At 36.1% G+C, this 16376-nt stretch overlaps 1 long non-coding RNA gene across 1 annotated transcript; it reads left to right on the top strand.

Moving 5' to 3' along the window:
- Window positions 1-13389: 13389 nt before the first annotated feature.
- LOC122278324 lies at window positions 13390-16103 on the top strand. The gene is made up of 2 exons (XR_006229328.1): window positions 13390-13678; window positions 15339-16103. It is a non-coding gene; the product is annotated as an uncharacterized LOC122278324 (long non-coding RNA).
- Window positions 16104-16376: the final 273 nt, after the last annotated feature.

Raw genomic sequence — 16376 nt, 5'->3', positions numbered from 1 at the left:
AGATAAACCTCCCTCTTTCAAGAACCTTCTGATGAGTAAGGACTAGCTAGAGGATATACCTACTGCAAAGGAAAAGTGCACAAGAAAAGCAACAAAAGCTCAACAATAGAATAACAATATACAATTGAGAGAATCCATAAAATCTGCAAAAGTGGAAAGAGTAAAAAGGGAAAACGGCGAAATAGACTTTGGTAGAAGTTATAACAAATGATCTACTTTTTTTTTTAATTTTAATTTTTTTATTGGCACTATCTAGGAATAGTGTCCCAAATAATCCTGGGGGTCCACAAGCTCTTGATAAAGAGTTTCCCTCAAATGCACATCAGAATAATTCAAGGGAAAAATCCCCCAGGACAATAGCCCTTAGAGATTGTTTGCACTCAAGGGAATTTGAACCTTAAATATGGGGGAGCATACCCCCAAGCCTAAGGCCTTTACCACTTGAGCTAACCCCTAAGGGTTAACAAATGATCTAGCTGGTACAAAGGTAAATAGTGATATTGCCCCACAAAGGGCTGAGAGGCACAGAAAGATCCATATAACTAACCCTAATAAGGTGCTATCAAACGATTCCCAATCATAAATAATCTATAATCCCCTTCATCCCTCAGCATATTTGAATATAGAAGGTTTAAGAAAGAATCAACCATCTCCCCCAACGAAATTGATGAATAAAAAAAATCAGGCCCTAATTTTTTTTTTTTGATAAGTAAGAAACTTTATTGAAGAGAATGAAACTAGGCAAAGCTCATGTATACAGGAAGTATACAAAATGAGACACCTAATTACATTCTAGAAAGCTATAAAAAAGGACACAAACTACCTATACAAAAAAAAAAAAAGACAAAAACTCATTAATATTCCCTCCCTTAAGAACAATAGCAGAAAATCACTGAATAAGAGAAAACATAAAGAAATTCCAGATTTCTCCCACTGCTCAATCCTTATTGTTGAAACACCTATCATTCATTTTTGTCCAAATGCACCACATTAAGCACAAAGGTATCAATCTTCACACCTTAGCTAGTTGAGAGCTATTATGATGCCCATTCCAACAAGCTAAAGAATCCACCTTACTCTTAGGCATAATGTAGCACAACCTAGCTCAACTGAAAATGCCAATCCATAACTCCTTGGCCACTTCACAATGTAAAAGTAAATGGTCAATTGATTCCCCATTCTTCTTACACACACAACTCCACTTCAAAACAATCATGCCACATTTTCTTAGATTATCAAATGTAAAAAAACTTCCCGAGAGCAGCAGGTCCTAATGTTCCTCTAAGAACCTTTGTCTTCAACCACTAGGAATAATGAGGAAACCTCTTTTTTAGGGCAATGCTCCCACACCACAAATCATGCCAAAACCTTTTTTTTTTTTTTATAGGTAAATGGTAGTATTAATACGAATAGGCAAAGCCAAAGTATACAAGACGTAATACAAGAGATAAGACCTATCTAATTCGCTAAAGAAGAAAAAATAAAATCATTAAAGTCTATAGCAATGGCCCAAAGAAATAAATTGGTGAAAAAAAGAAAGCGAAGCTCCTCTAGTGTCTACTCCTTATCTTAGAAGGTTCTTTCATTGCGCTCTCGCCAAATATACCACATAATGTAGATAGGAACCATCTGCCACATAGCTTTAATCTGTGGAAGTCCTCTCGGCATCCCTCAACTGGCCAAAACTTCAACTATCGTAGCAGGCATCACCCAGTTTAACCCGATTCTGCTGAACACTTCACACCACAAGGCTCTAGTTGTCTCACAATGTAACAAGAGATGGTCCGTTGACTCGCCGGCTTTCTTACACATACAACACCAGTCCGCAATAATTATCCGAAGGTTTCAAAAATTATCAGTAGTCAGAATCTTACCCAGGGCTGCCGTCCAAATGAAAAAAAGTGCTTTGGAAGGGGCCTTATTCCTCCACAATTTTTTCCAAGGGAAGTGAGAGTTTGGTATGGTTGTAAGGGTCTTATAGAATGAGCGAACCAAGAAATTACCCTTACCTGCAGGTGTCCACCACAACTTATCTTCACACAGGCCATTCAGATTCATAGAGTATAGTAGGCTGAAGAAAGCCTCAAAATTGTCAACTTTTCAATCTTGGGCTGCTCTACTAAAGATGATGTTCCAATGGATTTGGTCCCCTGAACGAATCAAGAGTTCCGCCACCAAAGCTTCTGGCTCATTAGCCACTCGGAACATAGCTGGAAATGCATCCTTCAATGCCTCCTCTCCACACCAGATGTCCCTTAAAAAATTTATACAAGTCCCTTCCCCCACTAGGAGTCTAGTATGATTAGCAAACACTCCCCACCCTCCGTCTAATATGTTTCCAAATCCCCACCCCATGAGGCTCATTCTTCTTTCTAGTACACCAACCCCCCATGATCTACCATGCCTGCAGTCAACTACTAATTGTCATCGTGCTTTTGGTTCCATATTGTATCTCCAAAGCCATTTCCCAAGAAGTGCCGGTTAAACGTTCTTAAATTCTTTATCCCCACCTCACCTGATGGGAGTGGTCTGCACACCTTATCCCACCTGATTAGGTGGAACTTAAATTCCTCCCTCATCCCACTCCATAAGAAATCTCGGTAAAGTTTTTCAATGCGTGTCGCCACACAAGCTGGAATAGGAAAAGACAAGAAGTATGTTCTTAGGTTAGAGAGAGTACTTTTGATAAGAGTCACATGACCTCCTTTCGACAAATATAATCTCTTCCAACCTGCTAGTCTTTTTTCTACTTTCTCAATAACTGGGTCCCAAATAGGTAAGGATTGTGAAGTAGCTCCCAAGGGTAATCCCAAATAAGTCATAGGGAAAGAAGCAACCTTACAGCCAAGTGTGCTAGCCAATTGTCGAGTATCATTGACTCTCCCAACTGGCACTAATTCTAATTTATCAAAATTTACTCTCAGGCCTGATGCAACTTCGAATCATAAAAGAAGGGCCTTCAATGCCCTAAGTTTGTCACTATTTACCTCACAGAAAATTAATGTGTCATTCTTAAAAAGCAAGTGAGAAATAGAGATAAGGCCCCTATTCATGTCACCCATTGAGAAACCAATCATAAAGCCGTTAGTAATCAGAGCCGTTACATCCTACTTAGGACCTCTATGATGATAACAAAGAGAAGTGGGGACAAATGATCTCCTTGTCTTAAACCAAGAGAAGTGGGGACAAATGATCTCCTTGTCTTAAACCTCGAGAGCTGTCCAAGAAACCTTCTGGGCTGCCATTGATTAGAATTAAGAATCTTGCCGTTGAAATACACCATCTGATCCACATACACAATTTCTCCCCAAATCCATATCTCCGCAATAAATAAAGGAGGAAGTCCCAGTTTACAAGATCATATGCCTTTTCCATATCTAACTTGCAAATAATCCCTACAATACCATATTTCAATCTACTATCCAGACATTCATTAGCTATTAGCACATAATCTAGAATTTGGAGGCCCCTTACAAAGGTATTTTAGGGCTTTGAAATTCTCTTGCCTAAGACTTCTCCTAGTCTATTAGCAAGCACCTTAGAAAATATTTTGTAAATCCCGTTAATAAGACTAATGGGCCTAAAGTCTTTCACTTCTGAAGCCCCATTTTTCTTCATAATAAGAGCAATGAAAGTAGAATTCAGACTTTTCTTAAATTTTCTAGTTAAGAAAAATTCCTGAAATACATTCATGATGTCCTCTTTCACAACCTCCCAACATGTTTGACAGAATCCCATGGAAAAGCCATCCGGTCTTTGTGCTTTATCTTTCCCAATTTTCCTAACCACTTTATATACCTCATCTTCTTCAAAATCTCTTTCTAACCAAGACACTGATGAGGTTCAATAGAATCAAAACATAGTCCATCCACAGATGGACTCCATCCCTCTCGTTCTGAAAATAAATTTTCAAAAAAACTCACCACGTGTTCCTAGATCACAGGAGTCTTTGTGCAGTCTCTACCATTATTTTTTAGCATCTCAATGGTATTATTTCTCCTATGTGAGTTAGCCACACTATGGAAATATTTCGTACTTCGGTCCCCTTCTTTCAGCCCAAGAGCTCTTGACTTCTGACGCTAAGAGATCTCTTCTAATGATAATATCCTTTCCAATTCTGAAACAAATTATGCCTTACGTGACAATTCCTTTTGGGTGAGGACTCTAACTTTGGTGGTCCTATCAAAGTTTTGTATCTCCTACACCATTGTTTTCTTTTGTACCCCTACATCTCCAAAGATTTGAGAATTCTAAAGCTTTAAATCATTCTTTAAAACTTTTAGTTTACCTCAAAAAATATAAGAGGGAGTACCATGAAACTGATAAGATGACTGCCAAAGCCTTACCTTGTCCATGAAGCCTTCACTTTTGAGCCACATGTTTTCAAACTTAAAAGAGTGCTTACTGCCTTGAATACCGCCTCCATCCAATAAAATGAGAAAATGATCTAAGCATAGACATGGTGTCTTTTTTTTTTTTTTTTTTTCAGCTGCCAAGTGCACTACTTCCTTCCTTCTCTTCATTCCTCTCAATTAATATGCACTTTTGGTTAAAAGTTCCAACCGGATCCCATTTGAATTTTATTTAAGCTAAAAATAAGAAGAAAGAAATAACACTCAAAAATAAATTAAAAGAAAAATAGATTATCAAAAAAATAGACTATATATGTGAGGAAATATTGTCCCATTAAATCATAGTTATAAAATTAACCATAAACATGATATCAATTAATTAAAAATCATAACTCGTATTTATGCTTATTAACCATTTTCCATCTAAAACTAATAATAGTGTCCCGAAGAATTTAAAATACATTGGTTTTAAATAGCTAAAACATGCAATATTTCAGCTCAATCAAAGGACAAGTTGCCCATCTTCCTGGATACTTCCTTATAGTTTCCTTGAAGCTTACGCAGGTCCTACTACGTACGTTTCCTTTCGTCTTGGGCATTGTCGCCCTCCTCCTCTTTTTTTGAGTTGTGTTCGCCGACACTAGGTCTGTCCTAGTTAGTTGGATCCCACAGATGGCGTCAAATGTTAACGTCTTGTTTCGTATGCCCTTAGGCTGGGTCGCTCAGTTGATCTGGGTCTTCACTCAAGCTGGATTACGAGGCAAGATAGGGGTGGCCTTGCGATGGCCCGGGGAACCTCCAATGCCAAAGTTAGTATACAATATAGATCAAAGTGCTTTAAAGAAGAAGACAACAATTAAGTATAATTGACAACATAATTGATTTCATCCTCCTATACCTTGTAGTTCTGGGTGACCTTTATACTTGGTCTTTCAAGTCAGGTGGGCCATGCCCTATGTTCTGGGGTAGAGAGACACCTCCCCCCAGAGTCTCCACTGCCATACTGCATTTAATGTGGCATGGGTCTCTCGCAGAGTTGCCTTATGTCGTCACTTCCCTTTTACCCGATCATGGTTTCTCGCATCCTTCTGTAATGTCCCATCTCAATGTTGATGATTACCCCCGACTCACATGGGTCTGGAGTTCGCCTGACTCGCACGGGTATGGGACCCGCCCCAGGCTACCAAGGGAAGCCTTTCCGGGCTTAAGCCGACATTCTCACGGCTCATGGGGCCTGGCAAAGTAATAGGCCTGGCGTGGTATTATAGGCTTTAGGCCTTAATGAAAATACCTACTAACAACTACCATTGAGTTAATAATTAAGAGTGAAGGCAACATATCTCACATATCTATTTCTATCTATATTATAAAGACTTTGCAATACTCAATCTTAGATTCAACAAAAAAGTTTAATTTTGTTTACTTAATTATTATTGTTTGTTTCAACAAATCTCACATTTCTATTTCTATCTTAATTTTTATCTTTCATTTGAGTTTGGTAGAGCTCAAGTGAGAAGTTTAGATGGGTGGCTTTAATAATTTAGTTTGTCCCTAGATAGCTACCTTATATGGTTAATGTTAAATGTTAATGACATGCTTTGCTACATTAAATGTGGATTACTGTTCACCCTTACATACAACAGACTTTGCTAATCGCCCCCCCTCCCAACGCACCAAATCCTAGTTCCGCTCCTACGTGAGTGTGTGTATCTTGACCCCAAGCCGAGATGAGGCATTATCTCCGTAGAACACTTTTGGTCACTCAACAGCGCATAATATTGAGTGACATTAAGTGACATCCCCTAGGCTTTCACTAGAAGATAATAGGCTCTGGCGAGACTATAACTCTCTAGAGTCAAAACCATAACCCCTCTAATGGCAGAGGTTAGAAGATGTCATGGTCAAGGATGGAGTGCAAAACCAGATGTCAGTTGTAACAAAGTCATAGGTCTAGTCATTACCCATTGTGACAACCCAGACTTAGCTAAGCCTTTTAGCTTATTTTATTATAGGTTAGTGCATGGTATTTGGGCTATGCAAGGTGGTCAAATCCATTTACAAACTTAGGTTTGGTGCCCTAGGCATATAAGGCCACAATGGAAGCCCACAAGGCCCATGATATTTTGGCCTCTATAAAATCCTAGAGAATTAGGGCACACGCCCAACCCATTTGATGTCAAATATCATTCATTGAGAACCACACTAGGAGCAAATGAATCTAGAAGTGAAATGAGGGAAGGGAGGTGAGAGAAATTAGGGTTCCCCACATGCCTACCCTAGAATCTTACCTATTTCTTGTCATTTGTCATGCATGCAAAGGGACTTGCTTCTAAGAAGAGACTTTTTGACACTTGTCACTAGTAGCTAGAGCTTCTAGAAAATAGAAATGATGGACACCTAGGGAAGTGGGGCCGAGGGCAAGCCAAGGGACAAGAAGGGCATAACAAACCCTAGAGGGGATTCGGTTTCTAAAAGGTATTGCCATTTGTCATGCATGCTAGGTGAAACGATGGAAAGGGAAGAAAGTGGCCTTGGGAAGGGGTGAAGTCTTGTATGGAAGGGATAGCTTAACCGCCTAAGATCTTCTAGCAGGATCTTGTAAGATGCACACTTGAGGTGGACTGGAATAGGGGCTTGTGCATTGCAACCCTCTTTGCCCAGTCACATCATGTCCAAGACCTTGGAAGATGAAAGATCTCCTTGGGAAAGAGTAGGGCTTTTCGGCCACCAACACCTCTACACACTACATGGCACACATGTACAAGATTGAGGAGGATCTTCGTAGGAAGAATGTCTCTTTTGCCACTTAATACATTGAATCAAGACACAAGAGGAAGGGTAGAAAAGGAAGGTAGGGTTTCAATTACGAGGAGCAATGCCACTTGTCCAAAAGGTTGCTTTTGGTTTCCAACATAATCCAATGATGGAGAAGGGGAATAGGCAAACGGTTTTGGTGCCACATGTCATTCACACAAAAAGCTTTAGGTTTTCAAGAATGACTCACATGCCTATAAAAGGGGAGGAGCCAAAAACCTTGTGGTCTTTTGGTCACTTAGAGAAACTTTCTTGAGACATTTGGCCTTTTCACTTTCTCTCTACTTTCTATCAATTTGTCTCTATCCAAACACCACTCATGCCACTACCATTCTATTAAAAAATCATTCTAAGTGCAAGCCAAGCTAGAGACACCATCCACAAGGAAAGCCACGCAAGAAAGAAGGTTTTGGGTTCTATGATCTTTTCATGAATACATGTTCCAAACACACACACACAACCAAGAAAGGAGAAGGGCTTTTGGATTTGATAAAGTTTTCCACATAAACACATGCACACACACACCCTTGGATAGTTAGGGTTTCCTTCTTCTAAAGAATGAAGATCCAAACCTCATTTGCATTAAGCTTATGAGAATGATATCTTTGAGAGGGAGAAGGGTCATGGCCTAAGCACTTGTTTAAAACTAGGATTTTGATTTCCTAGAGGTTTCAGACTTATGGAAGGGAGTTTGAAAATTGGAGAATATTTCTTGTCCTCAATAAAAGCTAAGAACATGATACTCACTCACACAAGGATTAAGATTTTTAAATGATCAATTCTTATGAATCTTAAACTTTATTTCAGCTTTTCTATTGTTGGATATTGGGCTTTTTGTAAGTAGACCTTTAACATACTCTTAGATATTGCAAATATATTATATGTAAACTTGTTTAGTTGTGTTTGATTTGATGATACTTTATTATGTCATATATTCGGTTCTTTGAGCATTTGTTACTATGTTATTTGATTGCATGATTATTATTTAATTTTCAACACGCAAATGAGTTGTCATGCTACATCTAGTACTTGGATTCACATGTTTTGATGTACATGTTGATATTTGATGCCTAACCCAAATTATTAGAAGTATTAAGTCCATGAAATGTTAAGTATTCACATGTATATTCACATGCATTATTTGGCCATGTGTTTGTTTATTACTTATGCATAAACAAGTATATTAGAAGATTCCAAGTTCATGCAAAGATTGAATATTGGGCATACAATTACTTGTGTGTTTCGACCATGCTTATATTTGATACATTATCAACTATATTTGAAGCCCCAAGTTCATAAAGTAAATGAATATCCGTTAATATTAAGGTTTGTATGTTTCGGCCATGCATAGTATATGAGGAAGTGTAATTACTTTGTTCCTTATTTGTTTGTTAAATATCATTATTTAATTGAATGAGAATATGATCACATGTTCTAATATTTCAAGTCGTAATGCGGAATGTGTATGTTTGCACGTAATTACATGATTTATGGTTTGCATAAAATCTTGGTATACATGGGTACATGTTTCATGAAAAGTGCAATGCATCACAGTCCATGTCACATGCATTAGGTTTGTGAAATTGTTTTTAAAAGAAAAGATTCATTAAAAGTTTTGACATGACCCCAATTGCTAGGATGGGAGAATGCTCTAGTTGAACTCCTATATCCATTTGGAAGTGATTAAAATAGAGTGTTAGCCCCTGAATCGATGAAGTACAGTCGATGGATCTCGAATGGTTCCTAAAAGGGAAAGTATACTGGAGCGGGGTTGCACCTAAAACTAGTTGGTATCATATGGTGAAGGCGAAAATGGAAACTGTCGTACTATGTATGTTTAAGAATAAGAAGTCACCTCATTCAAAGTTGGTCGTTGGTTGATACGGTAATTAGCGTGGAACACACAATGCGTAGGGGAGCCATGAGGTATCCAATCAAATATTTAAGTAAAGAATAAGACCTTGAGCTCTAAGATATGCTATGTTATATGATCAAGAACTCGAGCTCATATATTCTATGTGTATGAACCAAGAATGAAAATATGAAATATGTTTTTCTGAAAAGGTCAAAAGATCTATGTTACATGTTATCTATTGTATAAGTCAAAGTTGCACATTATCATTTGAAAAGTCAAAGTTGTATAAGTAAAGTTTATGTCCATGCATTCATTATGGTTTGCTCTCGTACGTGTATGGTATCTGTTATGCCAAAACTTTGACTCAAACTAGTGAAATAAAATTCAGAGTAGTTTTACTTGCAAGTATACAAGTATTGTAGTATCTAACAAGGTCACATCCACAAAGATTGACTTAATGATAAGGAAAATAAACTTAAATAATGAAAAAAAATTAGAAAAAGGAATGTGCAATCAAATAGAATAGAAAATTACTAAGATGAAGATTTTTCAAGTAACAGAATACAGCTAAAATGGTAAAATAAATTGATGTGGAGAATGACTAAGGTTTTAAGGATTCATATAATAATTTAGAATATTGTCTCTGAACAATTTAATTCAATTAAACTAGAATAATTGTTCTATTTAACATGAAGATTTAGCAGTTAAGGCCAAGAAAACTAATCACTAATGATTAAGCATAAATAATTGATGGTTAAAATATTCACAAACCCATTTAAATATCACATGAATTTTTCAAGCATATAATGTATTCAGAAATCATAATGAACCAAGATAAATAGATATATAATCAAAATATCAAATAATAAAACTATTCAATCGATCAAATTCACAATATAAACTCTAATGTTGATCCAAAAATGATGTCCAAATTATTAGACTTCACGTCTAACCTTAGTATGAAAATTTAGCCAACCATGTTCATGACAATAGCCATAAAAATCAAATAAACATTCTCCATTAGAAAATTAAAATAAAATACACAAATCAACACTAGAATAGGGGTGTAACCGGTCCGGTTTTGGACAAAATCTAGGACCAAACCGGTAGGCACCGGTTTTACATTTTTCAAAACCAATTACGCACCGATTATCCTCCTAAACCGGTATTCCGGTTTACCGGTTTCCGGTCCGGTTTTTCGGTTTTAATAAAATATATATTTATTATAAAAAAAATCTGTTTATAACAAAAAAAAAAAACTGCTATGTCAAAAAATTCTACTTAAAAAAAAAACTACTATATAAAAAGACTGCTATGTAAAAAAATTATGCTATTAGTATAGCTTTGGTATAGCTTTATATAAATTATATGCTAATATATATAATTTATATTTATCTACTAATGTCTTATGTACTTATCAAAAAAAATATGAAGAGTTTTAAGTGTATTAGGCCATTAAAATTTAATAATAATATTTGAGTGATTTTCTTTCTTTTCAGGATCTAACTTCTTATGAATCTATGATAAAATGTTATTAATAAATAATATATATTTATAATATTATATATTTAAAGCATATGATCAATTAAATTTTCATGTTTAAGATTAAACTTTTATTTTATAAATTAAAATAACACTGTCTTATATATAATTATAATTTATATTATTATGTATTATATATAAAAAAATATTATATAATAAATAATATAATATAATAACATTAAATAAATAAAAAAATATATACATATTAAATAGTACCGGTCTGGTCTAAAAATGACCGGAACCAAAACCAGACCGGTTCAAAACTGGCACAACCGGTCCGGTCCTCGCCGGTCCGGTCCGGTTTTCCTGTTTACTAGTTAATATTTACACCCCTACACTAGAAAACAACCTCCATCCAAGAGCAAAAGTGAAGAGAAAAACAAAAACTCCCAAAATCTTGCGTCCATATCCAAACCAAAAAAATACAAAAAGAAATCATTTCCTTTCCCTTGTATGCGTTTATTCTGAAAGCACGGGAAAATCTCTCTCTCGTGGCTGCATGTCTCCAAAAGCTCCCCCCCCCCCCCCCCCCCCCCCCAAAAAAAAAGTCATGGCCCTCGACGAAAAAGTAGAAAGTCCCCCTCCAAAAAACTCCTTCCCCCAGCTAGTGCCCTCTTCCGAGACAGCCCTTGCTGCATCTCCTCCACGTTCCCCAAAACCCTAACAGACCAAGAGAAGAAGCTTCCCACATGCTTCTGTCGCTAATGTTGTAGAATAGCAACTTGTGTTTTGCTGTGTGTGGAGAGTAAGTCAACCCCTCTACTGAGTAGCTACCCCACCACCCCTTCCCCCCCCAAAACAACTTCTGCAGTTTCTTTTTTGTCAAATCTTCCTTCTGAGAGCTCATCAGAACTATCCATTTTGGATAGGTTGGAAGCCCCAACCAGTTTATCATTGAAATATTACAGCTCTTCAAGGATTTAAGGAGGATTTTGAACAAAAAAAAGGCCGAATAGGAATGACCTAGCTAGTTGATATTTTGACAAGGGATCATGGAGACAATGAAAGAAAGAACAAATTTTGATGACTTTTAATCATGGTCTCGTGTTTTTGGGAGTTTTTGAGAAAACACTATGCTTTGGATGGTTTTTATGAAATGAAATCTTTTGGGAATAATTGTGATTCGGTACCATGATATTTATTTTACCACCCGACCTAATGTAGTAAAAGAATTTTTCGCTACTATTTACTTTATACTCCTAGGTGCATTGCATCTTATCTGTCATGTATGCTTGGGGTATCATACCCATATTGTGGTGAAGAGAGCTAGGGTGTATGTATGAGACATTTAAGTTAGATCATGGCTCACACATTAATAAAATGAATATTTTCAAAAAGATGAAGTTTCTTTTGGGCTGTTCCAACTTTTGTGGAATATTATGCTGTGTACTTGAGCTCTGTTACTTTGTTATGTTTAATTTTCGTTAAATGTGAAATGTCAATGTCATCCTTCCTTGCATTTTTTGTTTGTACAACTTCATTTTCACTAGCATGCATTTTTTAGTGTTAGTTTTAATTTCACTTAGTGAGATTTTATGAAATCTCACATTCGTAGATTCACTATTGTCCGGCTCTTCAGAATTTGATGCAGATGGAGAGTTCAATAGTGGTTATGAATATGGAGTCTCGATGTTGCCAAGGGATTGAGGATTTGTGTTTTTTCCCAATTGCTAAGTTGCTATATTTGACTTTATTGCAAGATTAGATAACTGTAATATTTTATCAGCTTATGGATACTTGGCTTGTGTTGTATTAAATTTTCTGGTGCTGTTATTTAGACTTATGACTATCTTTTTTTAATTTTAGCTACGAATTAACTGAACACTTCAATTTAATCATGTTAGCACACACTTTGTTATCACAATATTCAAGGGGGTCACACCCGAGCAGCCAACATCCTGGCAACATAGCTTCTACCAAAGCACTAGCAGGATCCAAGGGTGTCACATTTGATATATATATATTTATCGTAACACAGTCATATGACATACATTACTACATTGGTATATTGACGTTGTTGGTGGGTTTGGACACCTGCATGTTTTTGTTTATCGACAGCGATTCTGAAATCTAATTAGCCAAAAGATGCAAACAAACGTATACATATCGGAAGACATAATAAACACAAACACATTAGATAGAGCACGTACATTGACTCAGCCAATTGCCAATGGGATCTATTAAATGGCTAATGGAAGGCAATATTCACTTGCATTAATTGGATTAGGCAAGATAAAATTATCTTAGCTTTTAACTACAATAACTGAAAGAGGATCAACAAAATTGATCTCAACCATAGAAAGACCATCTCAATTTTTATTCTTATTTCATCCAGCCGAATGTAAATTAAATTAACAACTGTATAGAATTTTAGGTATTTACTGATAGATTCTCACTTACAAATAATAATCGTTGAAAATATAAATAAAAACCAATAATTTAAATAAAGTGAACTATATAATCGTTATGATTAAAAAAATTCATCAGAAAAATGAACTATAAAGTGAACTATAAATCATAAAAAAAAAACCATAAAAAAAAAAGTGAACTATAAATTATAATAATTGAAATAAAATAATTTTTATTTAATTACAAAATAAATTATAACCGGTAGATTTGTAAAGTATGACAAAAAAAAAATTCTAAAGAACTAATAAAAAATTTTAAAATAAGTAATATTTTATTATTATATAAAATTTTGTTGAATAATCAGGTTTTGAATGGAATGGACAAAAAGTAAAAAAAGTGTAATATTAAGTAAAATTTGCACAATAGAATAGGCAATCCAATACTAATACTCTTATATCTAGGATGATCCAAGGTAACCAGCAGGCCTGTGCATAAAATGCAGCGAGTTGATCCGTCCGCAAGAACCAGCTTGAGCCCAACCGACACAAGTTGGGTTATTCGGATCCACTCCACTAGCGGGTTGAACCAAGTTAATATCGGTTGAAACCGATACCGTCTACGCGTTTTGGAGTCCCTCTTCGCTTCATTTCACAAACCCTAGCCACCAGTGCACCTCTCCATTGGGCATCGCCGTTCATCGTCACTGTAGGGAATCTCCGTTCATCGTCACCATCATCTTCACTGTTCGTCTTCACCGTTCAAGCTAGTGAGTCTCTCTATTTAACGTATTTCCCCCCAAACTGCTTGGTTTTGCTTCGTGTGATTTATCTTTGTGATTTTGTGCTAGGTTTTGCTTAGAATATGAACAATTCTTGTATTTCTCTTCAAGATGAGGGTTTGGTTGAAGTGGGTTTTGATTTTGTGCTGGGTTTTGGTTGGAGTTATTGAAGTGGGCGATGGTGCTTTGTTGGGTTCTACGATTGGCTATGGTGCTTCGTTCGTATCAATTTGATTTTTTCTAACTGATACAAACGATTTTTTTTTTTTTAAGATCTGAATATATTTTTTTGAGATCTTTTTTTTTAGTTTGCTTTAATTTAATTTGCTTTGCTTTGCTTTGGTTTCATTTCATCGATGTCTGTTGATTCCTTTTTTTTCAATCAGAGATAAGCTAGACTGTTAACCAGCTTATGTTTATGTTTATGTTTTGGTCATTGAAGTTTGAGTCTGCGCAACATGCTATGCTCACAAATCCTGCATGAAAATAATTATGTTGTGGCGACAATTCGATTTGTTCTTCTTCTTTTCCAAGGCTGGAAACGTTTTCCATTGAACCAAATCCTCAATAAAACCCTCTGTTTTCATAAATCAAACTTGAAAGTCTTGAGTATGGGATTTTACAGAAAAGGGATTCAACCAATAGAAGCCAAACATATCGGGTGGGTGTAGAATTTCATCAAAATAGAAATGAACTCAACTGAGAAAAAAAAAAAAAAAACTCGTTCCATCCGTACGGACCCGCATGTACGGAAGGGTCGGGTTGGGTTGGCGCGCTTTAGCAACTAGGTCGGATCGGACCAGGCACAGACCTGGCTTGTCTTCATCGAGTTGCAGGCCTAGTAACCAGAGTCTTTATTTAACTCCATCGGATTCCCTATATATACAGGATTACATATTCATGAAAATACATAACAATTAGAAGTATATTGTACTATTAAAAGACATCATCCCACAGATGAAATACACCACCGTACTTACAGCTTAAAGAAAAAATGCAAACACCAATCGATCACAATATATAGAATAATAATTAGAGCAATACCGAACGTATTGTCAACTTATTTTACATATTTTAGGTATATATTTTACAATGATTTTTTATTTTTTTATTTTTTATTTTATTTTATTCTTATGAAACTAATTGAGTTATACTATTTATTATTCATACACCACTTATTTTTTATACGAAAAATAAATAAAAAATTAAAATAGATATAATATGTGGTGCATGAAGATGATAATTAGAATTTTTCAATATATAAATCATTTACCAACTAGTTGACTCTTTTCTTGACAGGACAAGTAATCGATTTAAGTAGGCTAATTAATTATTTAATGACATTTTTACTGAAATGTCCTTAATTAATTGGGAATCATGAGAAACTAGCTACCAGTCTTACTCAATCGCATCTAAGGTTAGGTTGAGTGATAAATGGTCAATTATGTGGTATTAAATACTCTTAAATATCTTAAGTTAAAAGTGCTTTATGAGTTAAAATAAGAGTATTAATTAGATAATGTGACTTAACTTTATTTGACATGTGAAATAAGATATTACCCCTAATTAAACATAGATGCATGCATTTTGATGTGGGGCCGACTAATGCTTACGTAAAACTTATATTTGAATCTTGGTCGGTGTTCAGGAGTAAAGCCATTGCCTACATAGTTGAAAAAAAAAATTTATGAAGATATAAGATGGAGGCAAGCATCCTTAGTAGATCTAAGCATTTTCAAACAACTGAAGTCCATGTTCAACCTGGGAATGATTTAATTCAAAAAGCAAGTGAAAGAAATAAATGAAGGGAACACAAGGGGCACTCGGACAGCACACACTCGGACAGTAGAGGATTATTCGGTTTCAACTTTTGGCATGTGAATTGCGTTACAGACCTAGCACTAGGCACGTTGCAGGAGATCACATGGAAGCACTCGGACGTGCAGCAGGTCAGCAGAAGAATAAAACTGCTGGCCCTCAACTTTGACAGAGCTGGACTTCACTCAAAGAAGAACATGCTGGAGTGCTTTTTGGTTCTACACCTGGGGACCACTCGGACGTGCAGCAGTAGCAGAGTTTTATCTTATTTCTTTCTTTTTCGGGTAGCTGGACGTGCAGGAGATCAGTGATGTGTTGCTGGAAGGCAAGCTGTTCATTTCAGCTTTCTTGCTTCTGCACATGGAAGGTCACCACGGCATCACATGGACAGCTCACAAGACACACGGCTATAAAAAGAAAGAGGGCTGAAATGCTATGGGAGTTCAGTAGCTTAGCTTGGAGTTGTTATTTTCTTTCTTTTGTTTCAGATGCTAGGCTTCAGTTTATCTTTCAGGCTATTTTTTTTTTGTTCGGCTACAGTTTTTATTTTCTCTTCTTTTTCATTTAGTTGCAAGGCGGCAGTTTTTGTTCTCAAGCTTTATTTTGTTTTCGTTCCAGACCTGGTAGCAGTAGAGTGGGCTGAGTTTTTATTTTCCTTTCTTTTCGTTTAGACGTAGGGCAGCTGGCCGGTTTTGGCTTTTACATTATTTCTTGCTTTCGTTTAGACGGAGAAGCAGCAGAGTAGAGTTTTATTAGTTGGAGTTTGTTTATTTATTTTTTTTTTTCCGTTTAGACAGTAGGGTGGACGGTTGTTGTTTTCTCATTCGTTCTTAGCTGAAGTTTTGAGTTTCTTTTAGTTATTTCTTTT

This window comes from Carya illinoinensis, chromosome 10 (assembly GCF_018687715.1).
Source record: "Carya illinoinensis cultivar Pawnee chromosome 10, C.illinoinensisPawnee_v1, whole genome shotgun sequence".
NCBI classification, from domain to species: Eukaryota; Viridiplantae; Streptophyta; class Magnoliopsida; order Fagales; family Juglandaceae; genus Carya; species Carya illinoinensis.
The sequence above is the reverse complement of the archived record's forward strand: the minus strand, read 5'-3'. Positions and strand labels throughout refer to the sequence as shown.